Source organism: Rhodamnia argentea, chromosome 9 (assembly GCF_020921035.1).
Source record: "Rhodamnia argentea isolate NSW1041297 chromosome 9, ASM2092103v1, whole genome shotgun sequence".
Taxonomy (NCBI): domain Eukaryota; kingdom Viridiplantae; phylum Streptophyta; class Magnoliopsida; order Myrtales; family Myrtaceae; genus Rhodamnia; species Rhodamnia argentea.
Window position 1 is genome coordinate 1,227,294 of NC_063158.1, and position 16,597 is coordinate 1,243,890.

At 40.5% G+C, this 16,597-nt stretch overlaps 2 long non-coding RNA genes across 3 annotated transcripts; both read left to right on the forward strand.

Moving 5' to 3' along the window:
- Positions 1-6,332: 6,332 nt before the first annotated feature.
- LOC125316604 lies at positions 6,333-8,134 on the forward strand. The gene is made up of 3 exons (XR_007199737.1): positions 6,333-6,369; positions 6,721-6,897; positions 7,850-8,134. It is a non-coding gene; the product is annotated as an uncharacterized LOC125316604 (long non-coding RNA).
- Positions 8,135-13,389: 5,255 nt separating this feature from the next.
- Positions 13,390-16,215, forward strand: LOC115740871. Of its 2 annotated transcripts, none has more exons than XR_004015406.2 (3): positions 13,390-13,558; positions 14,551-15,135; positions 16,139-16,215. It is a non-coding gene; the product is annotated as an uncharacterized LOC115740871 (long non-coding RNA). The 2 variants fall into 2 exon arrangements; XR_007199709.1 differs by having other exon boundaries at positions 16,090-16,208.
- The last annotated feature ends 382 nt before the right edge of the window (positions 16,216-16,597 follow it).

Here is a 16,597-nt window from a genome sequence, read left to right on the forward strand (position 1 = left end):
ATATATTTTTTTATAGGATATGAAAAATTTTCGGATGTCACGACTAGTCCCTCACCTCCGGTCGGCAAGGTTGCCGGCCCATGTAGAGGTGTTGGCGACCTTGCCGGCTATGGCCGCGGCCCCAACGACGGTGGGGCAAGCGGCACAAGTGGGAAGGCAGCCCCCTCTTGCCTATATCTCCCTTATTTTATTTTATTTTTTACTTTTACATTTTTAATTTTAATTTAGCTTAACTAAAAATTAGGTAAAATTGTATTTTGACAAAAATGCTCTTGATCGGTCGAAATTTTTGGCTTGCCGGCCAACCGGCTAGGTTAAGCCTTTATTTGAAACAGCTATGGCCACTTCGGACCCTTATTTGAGACAAAAAAAAAAAAAAATACATTTCTGGCCCTTATTTGAAACAAGATCGACTTCATACCCTTATTTGAGAAAATAAGGACACTTGGGACCCTTATTTGAAATTTTTTCTTATTTGTTTGACTTTGATTGGGTTGTGTCATGTTATTAATTTTGAGATTATAGTGTTAGATTTATGTAGAAATCGAACATACTAAACGATCATGGAACAAAATATAATCTAATTTGGATTTTGATGTGCATAATTAAGTTACCAAGGGAAAAATGGAAAAACCAATATACATGGCCGGCCGGCCGGCCCCACGAAATTTAGCCAAAAAATTCAAATAATTATCCCAAAACCACATCATTTCTTGCCACCTCATTTGCCCAATAGAAATTCACTAAAATTTGTTCTAACACTCAAATTCTCTCTCTCTCTCTCTCTCTCTCTCTCTCTCTCTCAACATGGCCGGCCACCCTCTCCAATTCCCTAGATTTTTACCCAATTTCACATCATAATTTACCCCATGGAACCATCATGTCATGTCACCCTTGTTCCCCAAAAGAATTTCATGTAAAATCTATTTTAACACTCAATCTCTTTCTTCTTCCTTGCTTGGCCGAACACCTCTCTCCTCACCTCTCATTTTGCAAATTTTAACTCTTTGTAAAACACTCTCTAGCTGCTAGTGATTTGGTGTTGAAGTTCAAGGCAAGTACATTCATCTTTGTTTTACATTGTTTGATCTTGTGATTAATTGATTAGGCATTCATTTGTGACATAGTTAGACTTAGCACATACTAAAAATGAAAGTGATATAGTGTCTATGGGACTGCATGTGGTCGGATTTGGTAGGGGAAGACTAGAAATTATTGTGCATGTTCTTCTTTGTACTGTCCTAAGTTCGAGTCCTATCTGACCTTCTAGGTTTACTATTTTTGTGTAACTTTATGTGGGCTTCTTTGAACAAAAATTTATTCATAAGAATTTCGATAAACATCCTAAAATATAACATAAATTAATTTTAGAATTTTTGGAGTGGAAATGGTCTGCTTAAAGGTCATGTTCATTCACGATTTTGTTGGTGTCTGGAAAATTTTAACCATGAACTTTGCATGAATGTGATTTTTCATGATTTTTCTCGAACTTAGTTGGAACAAACATTCTTCATGAAAGTTTTATAGCACATTTAGAGTTATAACATATAAAATTTCTGGCAAAAGGACACTAGGAGTGCCAATATTTGTGTACGACGCTTACTTTAGTATCAATATGTTTTTTTCGGATCATTTAAGTGTCAATTTTTTTGAAAAACAGTTATTTTAGTGCCAACTCCGATGAGCATATCCGGAAATCTGACACAGCATTTACGTAGCTCGCCAGAGCTTCCGAGTCTACAATAAAAAAGTAAAACTTAAAAAATAAAAAAAAAAAAAAAAAGGAAGCCTTTGTTGTGGCGAGGGCTGTGAGCCCTTATCGTTGCCGCCCACCATCGTCGGCAATGGTGAGGCGACGAGGGCGGCGATGGTGGGGCGGCGACGACAAGGGCTCATAGCCCTTGCCCTTGCAACTTACGCTTCCTCTCTTTTTTTAGGCTATTTTCTGTTTAATTTTAATTTTTTAAAAAATATAACTATTTTTAAGTTTAACGGTCCACGTCGTGGCGTCCACGTGGATTGATTTTTTAAAAAAAATTGACACGTAATATTAAAAAATTAATAAAAAATGCTCAATTGAAAACCATTTCTTAACGATAGTTAACCGGCACATCGTGAACTATTAATCTATGGATTTCCAGAAAAATTTGAATTAGTATGATGAGGTATGGAATGCCATGAATTCGGGCCTGAATCTGCCCAATAGCTGAGTATGTATCGAGATGAAGCGTTCGTTCAATTATTGCGTGGAATACCCATGTGAAATTGGCTTCCGTGCATGTTGATCATAGTGAATTTGTCTGAATGAAATGTGGCATATGCATTGGCATATAATATAAGAACTAGCATACATGTGTGCAAAGTTAAAAGATGTGAATTGTATCCATCGGTTTGTGTTCCGATGATAGCCCAGGAGTTTGGTGTAACGAATAGAGACGTCCCAGGGCATCTGCCCGTTCTTATTACTAAAAGATTGTATTTTAATCTTATATTATAGAACGTTAGAAGGCGCATGCGGAAGTTTAGTCATCTAAAACAAACAGCAAATGGTGGCCATACAAATTAGACAGGTGCATGCATGACAAGAAAAATGGCAGGCACGCCTAAAGGGTATGGCCTTAGTAGGGTTTCCTAACCTGTTTATCATGCATATAATAGCACGCATAGACCACGCAGGATAAAAAAACATCGGATTTTGTAGGCAAAAGTACGGTAGGAGTGCCAATATTTGTGTACAGTGCTCACTTTAGCGTTAATATTTTTTTGGATCACTTCAATGACAAATTAGAGAAAAAACGATCACTTAAGTATCAATTCCGGCAAAAAATAATTACATAAGTGCCAATTCCGGTCAAACAGTACACGTGACATTTTTTTAAATTAATTTCTTAATATTATATGAAATTTTTAAAAAAAGTTCGTCCATATGGCATCCATGTGACAATTTTTCTTTTGAAATTCAGTCCACGTGGACACCACATAGATTTTTAATCTAAAAATTGAGTTAATTTGTTTAAAAAATTAAAAGTAAATAGAAAAATAACTTAAAAAATAAAAAAAAAAAGCTTGCATTTGCAGCGGCAAGGGCTGTCAGCCGTTACCCACCATCGCTGGCAATAGCCAACAATGGGTGGAGGAGCCAATCCCCAACGACCGCCGTCAAGGCCTCGCTAGGGGCCGGCGAGGCCCGGCCGTGGTGAAGGTCGACCTTCTTTGGGGTCTGCGAGGCCTCGGTGGGGGTTGCCGGGGATTGGCTCCCCCACCCATCGCCGGCCTCCGGTGGGCGGTGGCGGTGAGGGCTGCAAGCCCTCATCGTTGCAATGTTAATTTTTTTTAAATTTTGTAATTTTGTAATTTTTAGCTTATTTTTAGTTTATTTTTACTTTTTTAATATTACGTGGATTTATTATTATTAATTATTAATTATTTTTTTTGCTGATTGGGATGCTCTGGCGAGCCACGTAGATATCACATATGCTTTCCGGTGATGCTCACCGGAGTTAGCACTGAAATAACCATTTTTTTAAAAAAAATTGGCACTTAAGTGATCAAAAAAAAAGTATTTGTACTAAAGTAAGCGCCGTACACAAATATTGACACTCCCGAGAAGAATAAAAAGGAGACTCTACTCCGAAGTACTAACACCAACGGCATGCTTCACTCTTGTCTCCATCATTCGAAACCGTCGGAACCCGAATATTTGAAAAGAAGGTAACAACGAAAGAATGAGCCGGAGCTCAGCAAGTAAAACGTCTAGCCAAATGACTAAACTAATAGATTTGTCATTTATTTAAGCGGAAACTAAATAGTAAGCAAACACCAAGATTCACAATAACAATCACAGCATAATAGATGTATAAGGACTGTGGCTGATTGAATATCAATCAGGGACAGCAATCCAATAAAGAAATTTCACCAACAGCTTTCTAAAGGTCACAGTCAAATCGCCCTTACACCCCACTTCCTTATCCAATTCACTCTATTCCGGCGATAATGTCGTACTTCACTTCTTGAATTCATATTATCCATGACTGAGGGATCGTACTATATCCAAGAGCATCAGTCGATGAACCACAAACTCCGTGGATCATACCTACACCCCACGGACAATTATCCATATATGGTACCTCTCCAAAATTCCACCAGCTCTTCAACATCCGAGAGGATCAGTTTGTGAATTCTAACTAACCAAGATAAGAGAAAGCTAACCCAAGCGACGGATTGAACAACCAAGGCCAATTCGCCTTCCATGCGAGCATACTTCCCCCGTGAAATACCAATTTTTAAAGTAATTTAAATTGCCAAAACGAACAATCATCGGGCTATGTAGTAGTTAGGATAGAAGAGTTACTTGCTTTTTGATTGCCGTACGAAGAAAACGGAGCTTGAATTGAAGCAAGAACGAGCTCGGACTCCTTCCTTCTTGCTTGGAATCACGCAACCGTGGAAGGGAAGAGAGAGAGCGCAAGCGAGCGATGGAGGGTTGAGCTTGAGCTGAGGGAGGTCGTCGCTGCTCGAGCTTGAAGTTGGAGCGGTGGTGTTGAGTCAGGCGGAGGAGAGCACCGACAGAGTGAACAAGGGGGAGGGGTTCCATGAGAGAAAAGAGAGAAAAAGTGAAGGGCAATGAGGGAAGAGAGAGAGTGAGGCTATTTATAGGGGTGGGGCAAGGTCGGTCGGTTCTTGGGGTTCACGGTTCAATCTTGAACCAATCTCGCGCAGGACCGTATACTCGAGTTAAAACTAGCAACCAAATATAAACAGCCTTTCTAACCCAATCATAAACCCAAAATTTTTTATTTTTAAAAACCCCCCCCCCCAAAAAAAAAAAAAAACCAAAAAAAAAAAAAAAAAAACCCCAAAAAAAAAAAAAAAAAAAAAAAAATTCAAGCCTTTACAAGAATGCCCTTGCTGTGCGATTTGTGATGCCCTAGCTATGTGATCAAAGGATGCCTCGGGAGTTGAAATGCCGAAGTGTGGAAGTCTTGGAAGTGCCTTGTGCGGATGTCCAATGGGAATCCGTGGGTCTAGGCAAGCCAGGAGCGAACCGGGCATATGTGCTAGTAGTAGTCGTGTGTCTTGGCAATGCCATGCGTGGACCGGACTACATTCCCGCTAATCCGTGTGCCTTGGCGAGAAAAAAAAAAGAATCATGGAATGCTAAATAAAAGTGAGACCGGTAATTACGTGCCGACTTGGGAGTGCATAGCATATTGTCTTTAGATATCTAACTTGTATATATGTGTGTATGATTGTCTTTGATTTACATCTTGAGTGAATTTTGATTAAGGAACTTGTGGATCATGTAGTGTAACATTAGATGTTGTATCTTGCGGGTCCATGGCTCACTATTACTGATATTTTCAAATCCTTAGCAATGAAGGTATAGCCTCACTACTGCTACGGGGCTCCTATTAGTTTTGAAGCCTGGACCGAGGACGTCATTTTTTATTGATTACCTCTGTGTTCGTTAAATATACATTTGTTTTGTGGTAAATGTAGGACGTGTGCCCGTGGTTCCGTTTAGGTTTATCGCCTTGTATGTTAGATAGGGAGATTTGAGTGTTGGGACCATTGCGTTTCGTTGATGATGGCGATGACGTATGTAGAGACAGTGAACTAGAGGAGTACAACGATCCCGAGGAGGAGGCTTGGATGGCTGGTGAGCGTAGATGCAAATTAATATATATGTGTTAGGCACGCTTTTGGACTTGCGTCATGCCATCTATTAGCAGGGTTTAGGCTCCTTTTTGGAAACCTCTCCAGGTTTAGGTAGTAGCATTTGAGAAAATATTAGGTAGTCCAACCACAACACATCACCGTGCACCCCGGCCAATCACCCACGGACATCTGGATCCATATCAGCCGAGTGGAGCCCACCGACTTTCCGAGCATAATTTTTTTTTTTTTTCATTTAAAGAGTTTTCTTCTTTAATAGACTTGCCCTCATTAATTACCTACGGACTTAGACCTACTTTTTCTCTCTCCTCGTTTCTTTGCTTTCGAAGAAAGAAGAAAGGCGCTTCTCCTTTTGATAAAAAAAAAAAAGAAAGAAGAAAGGCGCTTCTCCTCCCCCTCCCTCTCTCTCGAGCGAGTTCAAAATTTTAGATCCCTCCTCTCTACTCCGGCGCTCGCTCCGTTGCTCTGCTCCAACGCTCAACTCTCTCTTTGCTCCGGTCTTCGCTTCTTCGCTCTGCTCCGTCGCTCTAGGGCTCTTTGCTTCGGCTCTCAGCTCACTCTCTGCTCCGACCTTCGCTCCGTTGCTCGAGGTCTCTCTACTTTGGTGCTCATCTGCTCTCTGCTCCGTCGCTCGAGCACCTCCAAGAGCAATCTGGTTCAAGCCCTCGAGCAACTTGTTCGGAGAAAAGAAAGGTCCGTGGACCCCCTGTGCCTGGCTTCCTTTTTCTTGTTTATCTTTGGTGTGGTTATTCGCTCCGTCCTAATGAGTGTATTGGTTCGACTGAATTTATTTTGAGAAAATGATCGCATTTGAACGCATCCATGTCTAGATGCGTATATTATCTCCAATCCCTTGCCAACCGAACTGTTAATGGCTACGTAGTTAAGATTATTCTCTTGTTGGAGGTCTTCTAGAGAAAATATTCGTTTATTTGGTGTTATCTCTGTTAGCGAGTGCTTGGTTTTTGGTTTCTGCTTTTCAATGGTTTCTGATACCCGATTGTGTTGAATGAACTTCATTCTTTGCAGTAATTGTGTGCTCAGTTGAGTATTACTCGGATGGATTTCTCGAAGTCATGAGCTAGGTGGAAGGATATCAGGAAGGTAGAAGAGGAGAAAGTTTAACATGATAATTCACATGAGAATTCCCACAAGAAGCACTAGATATGATTCTAGAGTACTGAGTCTCGTAAAGATGTTGCTTCTGCCCTTCCTTTACCGGTATGCTATTATGAAGTACTTAGCATTGTAGTCGTGCTCGTAAACTGTTAATTTTGGATGTTGATCAAGATACCAAAGAGCTCTGTTTTTTTGGCACACTTACCCTATTTTATTCAAACGCAACAGAAAGCCCTACTTCCCTCCTAATCACCTTTTCAAGCTTTAAACAGCTTTTGGGATGGCTTCTTGTGTTCGGTTTCTGAATTGGCTGGTTCGTTTTACGGGACTACTTATAGAGCCTTTGCATGTTAATCTCTTGTGTGAAAGGACAAGAAGAAGTACATGGAATTTTGCACCCTGAAGTGCTTAAGATGAAAGAATAACAGTTTCCCTTTACTTCTACTAGGATTAGAAACGATCAACACTCTCTCCACATTGATGATACTGTCATAGGATTTCAATCGCTTGATATTGACAAATTAAATCTCGAATTACCACTACTATCTAGTAACAAAGTATGTCACTCCGTGTGCTCCACTTTAATGATATCACTTCTAGTATTGTATCCTTCAGGAACAAGTCATTTCTGCGTGAAATGATATATATACTATGTTGTGTAATGATGAACTTGACCTCTTGGAATAGTTAATCTTCCATTTTTAACTTCTTTGGTGATATGTGATATTGTTAGTCTCTTGTTGCCGGGATATCACTTATAATATGACTCATGAGCTCTTTAAATTTGAGTGAAGGTCGGGTTCCATGTATGATTTAATACTCTAATCCTATGGCTTATGTGTGAAAGATGTGGCAGTTGAGATAATGGCTGTAAATCCTTCCCTCGAATTATTCTCAAAAGGCAATATTTAGCAGCATGTGTATTTGATGTTGCTCATTTTTCGTTATTTAGCAGAAATCAAAGTACCACTTGCGATTCATGTGATTGCTGATTGTTTTGCAAAACTTCTCATTCTTTCGGTCTCTAACTTTCGATGTTATTATGTCCTTGTAGTCGGAGGAGTACCCATACTCGGACCACAAACCGGAATGCAAGGAATATTGCCACCACTTGTACTGAGGTTCGGAATACTTAAAGGGAGAAGATGGGGAGCTCTCATGGTTCAATACGGGCGTGAGGGTGGTCATTGGAATCGGTTTAGCTTGTTTGATCACATAATTTTGTAGAAATAAGTTAATTAGTGTTGTAGAGATCCTCTCAATGTCTCGACCATTAAATTGGCACTGTGAAAATTGAATGTTATTCTATCGCGTATCGACAATAATCATTCCAGAATAATGTCTCTATGACTTTGTCCTATATACTGTCCTTACTTGGTCCCGAGTATTTTTCCTTTTTCGGCCATATATTACCCTTCCAATCACAATCAGAATGTCTGCCACAAGCGATTCTGGAGTCGAGCCTAATGATCAAGACTATAAACACCTAGAGAAAACTTGAAACTATAGTGGCCCAATAATGATAATAAGAATTATGCCTTATCAAAGTAAACTTAGGTGTGGCACTTTGCTCGAGTTCATCAACATAAAAAGAGATGAACAAATGAAGCACGAGAAACTGCATTTTATTCTAACTTCAGTCTTTTTTTTACTGAACCTGTTTTTATATTAATGAAAAATAGAATACGCTTGTTCAACAAAAGCGATTTGAACACCAAATGGTGGCCAAGTCTAACGTGTCTCAACTAAGCAAATTTGAACACCGAATGTTGTTCGTCGCTTTTGCAAGAAAAGAGAAACATACACAAACCCATAAGAGGTATTAAAAAAAAGAATAAAAAACAATCGTGCTATTGCGATTTACACTCCTTCAAATCTGATTTCTTTCATTACAATGAACAAAGCAATGGTGCTAAAAAAAAAGACAATTTTCTTGATAGCTACCCTTTCTCGCAATTGCCGATGCAACAATGCCATAGCTCCCCTGGTCAATTACTTCCTGAAGTTCATTTTGACTTGCCTCATTTATCGTGAAGAAGTCCTTTTCTTGCATTATGACTTTTCCGAATTCATTACCACTTCTTGAATTCTAAAACAACAAAATAAAACCCATCGGATGTGCCTTTAGCTACAAACTCTATTCAACATTTAACATGCTTCCCTGTTCCTTGTTGATAGAACAAGGTATGTTTTTATACAAGGACCGGAATCTAGCATGCTATTAGTTTTACAAACACTCGTAGAAGATGAACCCTTCATGTCCATAAACTATAATACATGAGCGTGGAGATAGAAAATGTCCATGTCATGTCCATAAATAGCAATACACGAGTGAAAACATAAGACAAAGAAGCACTCCAAGGTCATTAGCTCGGGAAGCGCCCTTACGTGAAAGACAGCTTCCGATGTTTAATGGATTCCGGACATGAAGGGAGCTCTTCGGCTATGTCAACAGCAAATTTGCCGATCGACTACAAAGAGATGCCGTCTTGTAGCTGCGGCCATAAGAGGGCTGCTATTTGAGGGGCCGGCAATCTTAATCAACTTGGGTTCATAATCTAAGAGCATTTGAACAATGTTTGCAATGAAAAGGTCCATGTAAGCACAAAAGGATTATCGGACCATCATGAACCTCAGGAAATCCACTTCTCATCCGTGCAGTCCCAATTGATTCAATTCTAGGCAGCCGGGATGTATGCATTTCACTATGAGTACAGACTCTACTAAGGTGCGCCTTTGGTTAATGCCGAGTGTATCTACCGTTTTTAACATCCGCATTACTAAAAGATTTGCAAAATGGGAATTGCTTTCTAGAACATTTTCATGGACTGTTAGCTTGCCTGGGGCAGAGTAGTCCAAGGTCACTTCCATGCTTAGTGAGCACATTTTCTGTTCCAAAAGCTACACACCAGTAGTCGAGAAGGCTAATCAGTAACCGGCTTAAATGAGGCAACTTCACATTCAATGACTGAGTATGCAACATATAATCTAGACACCGGTGCCAAATTGAAGAAATTAAGAAATGCAAACATCGGCAACTAATCACCAGCATGTCCATGACCAGCGGCGGTGTGCGGGGTGGTCAAACCATCGATGTTCTTCCTCATAACCTCTTCTCTAGTCGAATGTTTGAGCAGTTCCTTCACGATGCTCCCATTCCCTCTCTTTGTTGCCGTGAACAACGCATTCTCTCCTGATTTGTTCACTTCATCCACCTACTCCCGAGGAGTAACACTTCCTTCCACGCTCGCCCCATGGATCGGCGGTTGGCCGTCAATTTTGCGGTGTGTTGTTTGTCATCCCGCATCGTTGCTAAATGCATCTACATGCTCTTGCGCGACGCAGCCTGTTGTTCATCCAAGATCGATGCCCGTGGTGGCCGGGCTCGGTGGCGGCAAAAGGCCACTCTTCATGTCCCGGTGAAATCCTGGACATAAATAAATCCCTTTTCATTTTGCTTTTGAGGAGAGTTGAAGTTATTTCAACGGCCAACCCAATATCATCTCTACCAGTTTTATACGTATGCCACTGCTAATAGGAAAATTGAAAATTAGCGCGAGAGAGTGAACTTGTGAAGGAATGGCGTGGCATTGCGCGAAGCAAGAACCGGCAGAGGCGATCGAGTGAGACCCAATGAGCGACGGAGTGAGCGCCCGAGCAAAGACTAAACGAGCATCAGAGGAGTATGGAGCACCGAACGAGAGCAAGCGTGCGCCGAAGCCGAGGGAGAGCAAGCGACGGAGAAAAGACCAAATGAGTACTAGAGCAAAGAGCATGGAGAAGCCGGAGCCGGGAGCGAAGACGAAGACCCAAAATTTCAAAAGCCAGAGAGGGAGAGATATCGAAGGGTCATGTCTTCTTTCTTGAGAAGGGCGAAGAGAGAGGAAAAGAGGCTAGGTAATTAATGTCACGGTCTATTAAAGAAAGAATTTTTTAAAATAAGAAAGGAAAAGAAATTTTATGTGGTAAGTCGGTGGAGCCCCGTTATGGCCCCTCGATTGGCGGGTGCACTGCGTTTCCCTACCCAATATTTTCTCGTAGCATTTATGTTTGGTTAATGATGACCGTTTTGTAATTAACGAATGCTATGTCATAATGAATTTTTAAGTTCGTCCTTTGGGTGTGTAATCAATATGATATTGCCTCCGCTTGTTCTAATTAATTGGAATTATAATTTAATGGAAACACGAATTAAAAAGTGGCGTGCCTGGAGCGTCACAAGTTGACCTCTTTTTCTGCGAAATTACTTGGACCGCGGTTCTTAAGGAAAAAGAACTTGAATAAGACAATGACAAATGCCTCCCCTCCATAATGAGACGTCCCATGTACTTGACGATGAACCCTGTTCCTTTCAATATGAAAGAGGGGAGAATTCTTAGGTACCGTTGCGCGTTTAAAATCCTTCGACCAAACCCAAACGAGTTCCTGGACTTTGGCCTAGATGAGGTTGAGGCCCAAAAGGATTATCCACGGGCGAATCTTTTATCGAATTTAATCGGTTCGTTTTCCAATAAGGAGCTCCGGGTCAGTTTTGGACAGAGAACGTCAAATGCGAAGGATATTTGTATTGAGAAGAGAGTCATGATGCAAACTCTTGCCGATTCGACAACCTACTCATTCGACAGTGAAGTGAACTTTGACGCACTAGGATTTGGAATTTGGCTCCGGTAATTCGATTGACGCGGCCAAACCAAAATTGTAGGACACAATGCCGGAATTTAATTGACGACATTGGATGGTGAACGTAGGACACAATACCGGAATTTAATCGATGGTATTAGATAGGATGAGCGATGGAACAACACCGGAATTGAATCGACGGCATTGAACCTAATGAGCAGATGCCGGAATCTAATCGACGACACCTAACTCTGGTATGAACCTCACCGGAATTGAATCAATGATGAGAATTTGGAAGTTATAACTAAACTAGAGACTAAAGGTTAAAAATAGAGATGAGTGTTGTGTGTGTGTTTTTGGGTGTCCCTCTTGCCAGTTGTGGCTGTAGATATTTATAGATCAAGTTTGGTAACCATCGAGCGGTTATTTTTTTGGCCCCACGTTTCGCTCTCTCCTTAGTGGCTCCTTGGTTTTTGCGCTCTTTATTTTCACCTCGTGGGGATTGCCGCCAATCCTTTATTAACCGCTCCGACCGTGGCTCTTTTCGCGCGCTTCTTCTTTCGTTCTTCAAGGAAGATGCCGTCAAAATTTTCTTTGACACGTGGCATTTCCACGGTCATTCTGAGTCTGTCTTCAGTGCTCTCGTCCGTAGACAATCAAAGCTCTCTTTTGCCACGTGGCCATCTCCTAGGGGGTAACCTTAAGTGTTAACAGATAACAACGAAGACTATATATGGGAAGTGGGAACGACCAGCTCATCTTCCTCTTCGTCATTTGCAAGACTGAGACAAATAGTTCATGCAGCTCCTCAAAGTAGAGCTTCGACATTTGCAGAGTTCAAACAGAATGACATCATAAAAGCCAAGGCACACGGTGGACCAAACGAGCGGAACAATTCAAGTTGACGATGAAAGGTATGCACTTTGCTCGCAAATGCATTGTTTCGAAAACTGCAGCCGCAGTGGGATGCCCAGGTCGAGCAACTAGTCCTATCTTGATTTGTTTTTGATCGATTTCTTTCTGATCCAACGCAGCAACAAGGACGGCTCTCGATTAGAAAGTTCCACGCTGTGTTCGGTTTATTGAAGGTGCTGATAATCAAGCACATCTATTCGCTTTACATCATCTGCGAACTCATTTACCTAATATCATTAACCGAGGTGATTGGACTCACAAGTCCGAATCGAATCTACTTGTACTTGTAGAGAAAAGCGGTGCTTTTCAATATTACCTTCCATGGTGCAATAAGAACTTGTGTGCGGAGAAAAGGGGCTTTGGAGAGATCACCGGTCAACTCAATGCTGATGCTGGCGAAAGTGTACAGGACGACCAAATTGACATTATAGATAATAAACATAGGATGTCGGGGTCTTTGGAACAAGAGGAGTGGGAAGCGTGTAGAGAGATTGGCCCGTGAGGGAGAGAACAAAGAAATGAGAGGCGTGAAAAGGAAGGAGGAGGAGGAGGAGGAGGAGGAAGAAAAAGTGGAAAAGTGGGAAAGTGGGATTGTAACTCCGTAAGGAGAAAAACAAGAAATGAAATAAAAGAGTCGATAAAATAAAAAATAAAAAATAAATATATAAATTTGTACTAGAAGTAGAAGTGATGAGTGATACAAAAGATAAAATAATCCGACCAAAAAAAAAAATACAAAAGATAAAATAATCAAAATATATAAAAAAGGACTGTCAAAGCAGTGAAAAAAGCGCGAGCTTAATACATGATACGTAAATATCACGAAGTGTGGAATTATGTGCATTGCAAGAGTCGATCTACAACTATTTTCAGATAGAGAGAGATTCCTTTTTCTCTTTTGACTTCATTTTATGAATCATACAGTGTTAACCTCTAGAAGATTCTCCTCTCTCGAGATCAGAAGAAGTCAGAACTCAAGACGCTTCGCTTTCTTTTTCCTTCAATCCTTCTTCACAACTCTCTCCTCAACACGCGCACACAAACTCGTCCCACCCACCTCAGCCGCCGCACCAGCGAAGCTCCAAAAGCATCTGGACTACTTCTCTCTTCAGGTGCTCTCTCTCTCTCTCTCTCTCGGTTAAACTGAACTTATATACTGCCGGACAAAGCCATTCAATCTTGTTCTCGAGGCATCTGTTCGACGATGCTTGCAATTGTCCTCGTATGGGTGAGTTTGGTTATCGAGTATTGCCTTGTTATGCTAATGATGGCAAGTGGCAACTGCCTTGCATATAGTTGGTAGGCTCTTGAAATCCCATCATCCGAGGTTCACAGCCTCGACTGCGTCTGCTCTGCTTTACAAGAGTTGATTGAATTAGTGGCTAGTCCTGCTGCTTCTAGACATAGTTTTGCAGCAGATTCTGTGCATAGCATCGCGTAGGCTTACTTTTTCCAGCTATATTATTGTGCAATTGTTCATTGGAGCAAGCTCAGACAGTGAAATTTGAGAATCTGTACATATGATCCGTTTGGAAACTGGTTTTTTTAACCCCAAGTCCTGATCTATCCGATGTTAATGCCAGTGGCATTTTATTTGGTGTCGTGCTATTTTGAATATCATGGGAGCAATTATTACTAAGTTGAGCTTCTCAAAATGATAACTGGCTCATCTGCCGTTGTCAATGACAATTCGTTGGCACTCGTAGTCATTGAGATTTGTTCTAGGTTCATAACTTGCAGTGCACTTTCCTTGCAGTTTCTTTAGTTGGTAGATGAAATGTGCTGATTTGAGGTTCCCCCAGTTTTGAATGGAGGATAACTGGAGAGACGCTAGAGCAGGATTTACAGTGGAAATAACTTTAAATACCTTCACATTGTCTCTGCTCTTTTCTGAAAATGCCAAACAAGAAGTGCTCTTGCAAAATTATTGAGAATTTCAAAAATATTCTTTGATAGTTATGCATGTTCCAACGGCAGTTTGAGCAAACAGTTATTATGAAGACAATTTAACAAAAAAGATTTTTTGACTATTGTTGGATGAGATAGTACTTCTAAGATACCATCATCTTTGCGGACGGCTTGGGAGGATGTGGAAAAGGAAGGCATACTTTCCTATATTAAGTAGATATGGCGTGGGTGATTTAGAAGGTACGAAGGAAGAAGTTGAGCAGTGAGAGTGAAGTTGCACATGTTGATAGTTTCTTTTTGCGTTCCGTTCAGGCAGAGTTATGCCTAAAGTGTAGACAATCACGTTATTACCCAGACGGATGGGAATTGATAGAACCCATGCTTCGAGAATTGCAAACTGAGATCAGGGAATGTTAATATTTTTGTTATTTTATTTAGCTGTTTTTGCAACGACGTGTGGAAGCTGAGGAATTTGCTCTACCGTTGGCTTGTAACCAGGGTGATGAAGAGCTATAAATCTTCCTCGAAAAAGAAGGTTTGATCCTAGGCTTTTTAATTGTTGGAGTTGGTTGATGATTTATCATGGAAGAGAATGATTATATGTCATCTGTGGCTCAAGTTGTTTGATACGAAATAATCTTCATTATTTGTTCCTTTGTTGTGTGTATAACCATCGTCTCCTAGAAGATTGATTTTTTTAGGCTGAAATGCGTACACGATCCTCATGATGGCAAGCGCAAATGTGAGGCACTGTGGCCCATTTTCAAGATCGCTCACCAGAAAAGCTGACATGTATTTGATTTGTATCACTGCAGGAAACAAATCTCGAGAGAATTGTATGAGTTCTGCTTGGAGCAGGGTTATGCTGACAGAAACCTTATTACCAAGTGGAAGAAGGTTGGTCTTGGTCCCCATTTAGTCTTGGTGGTGTTTGCCGCTCTTGTTAGTTTCGTTCAGTTAGGATCTTTACGGTCGTCAGTTGAAAGCATATTTATCAGAATCGGTTAATTCTTGGTACGTATCTTACCCATGTGATTCGATTTAAGGTCTGCATGAACTTACTATACATATCTATCGATTCAACCGAATCATAATATGACAGGCCAAAAGAAAAAAAAGAAGACTGATTAATCATTTCTTGTATATTTACGGTAATTTACCTATCAAGTAAGGTTGTTTTTGCCGTACTTTATCCTCATGCTATAGTCTGATGGTTATAGATTAGAAGAAAAATTTATACTTCGTAATACATTTATAAACAGGACAAGATATCAAGATTTATGATTTATATTTATATTTTGTTCTTGTGTTAATGAAACAATGAAAAAAATTATATCTTCCTATATATGAAAGTGGTAACACAACAAGCATTTGAAGTTAAGAGTTCGTTTTCATATCTGATTGAATCTTACTCAACATTTTGTATTCTGTGATATGTCTTACTAAACATACATATCTCCCTGAAGAAAGTATCATTTGAAAGGTACTATGCTGAATCTTACGATTGAATTCGATTTTCAATTCACCATTTTTTCACAATACATACCCTGATTTAACAATTATGGTTGAAAATATGTCATTTACTCTTGTTAAGTTATATGCTTGAAATGCACTGTGGACACATTTCCTGCTAGCTGTAAATTTTTTGCGAAAAACAGTTGTTCAACAGGGTGCTAGGGAAAAAAAAAAGTGTTAGAGCATTGTAGCCAAAACTAAAGAAAGGAATTGTTTGGAGCTTTAGGTCTAAGGATTTGAATTATGGCACCCCCTCTTGTTGTCAGTCCGGTTGTCTAAACATTAGCGTGCAAGCATGATGCCGGGTTCTTATTTCTGATGGTTTCCAAATTAAAGACTGCTTAGGCTCATCCGACAACCATTGCTAAAACAGCTTATTTGTCAGCAACGGGCTTGTCATGCCCGGTTGGGGAAAGATCTTCAGGGAAAAAAGCAGTGACCGCGAGAATGGGAAATTTCAGCTAGTATCAGTCCTGTTCTTTTCATTTCATTTTTTCACTCATGCATTCTAAGGCGAAGTGATTGATGCTGCTTTAAAGTTCTCTACACTTGTGGTCCATGGTCAAGGAAGAATTTTGGACCAAGCAAGTTTTTTTTCTGCCTCGGCCGTTGGCTTTTAAACAGAAACTGGTGTGATCCTGTTTCTTAGAAATTTATATGTTGTGGAGTATTTTCCAGTCCACTAAAGGGTATGATACAGTGTACATTACACATCCGTTTGTTTACATTGCAGCCAGGTTGTGAGCGGCTCTGCTGCCCACCGCTGCATCTAGCCTCATGACCGACAATTGTGCTATAACATGCTTGTGTCGAGTGCCCAAGCACTCGAGGGAGGAGAAGGCGA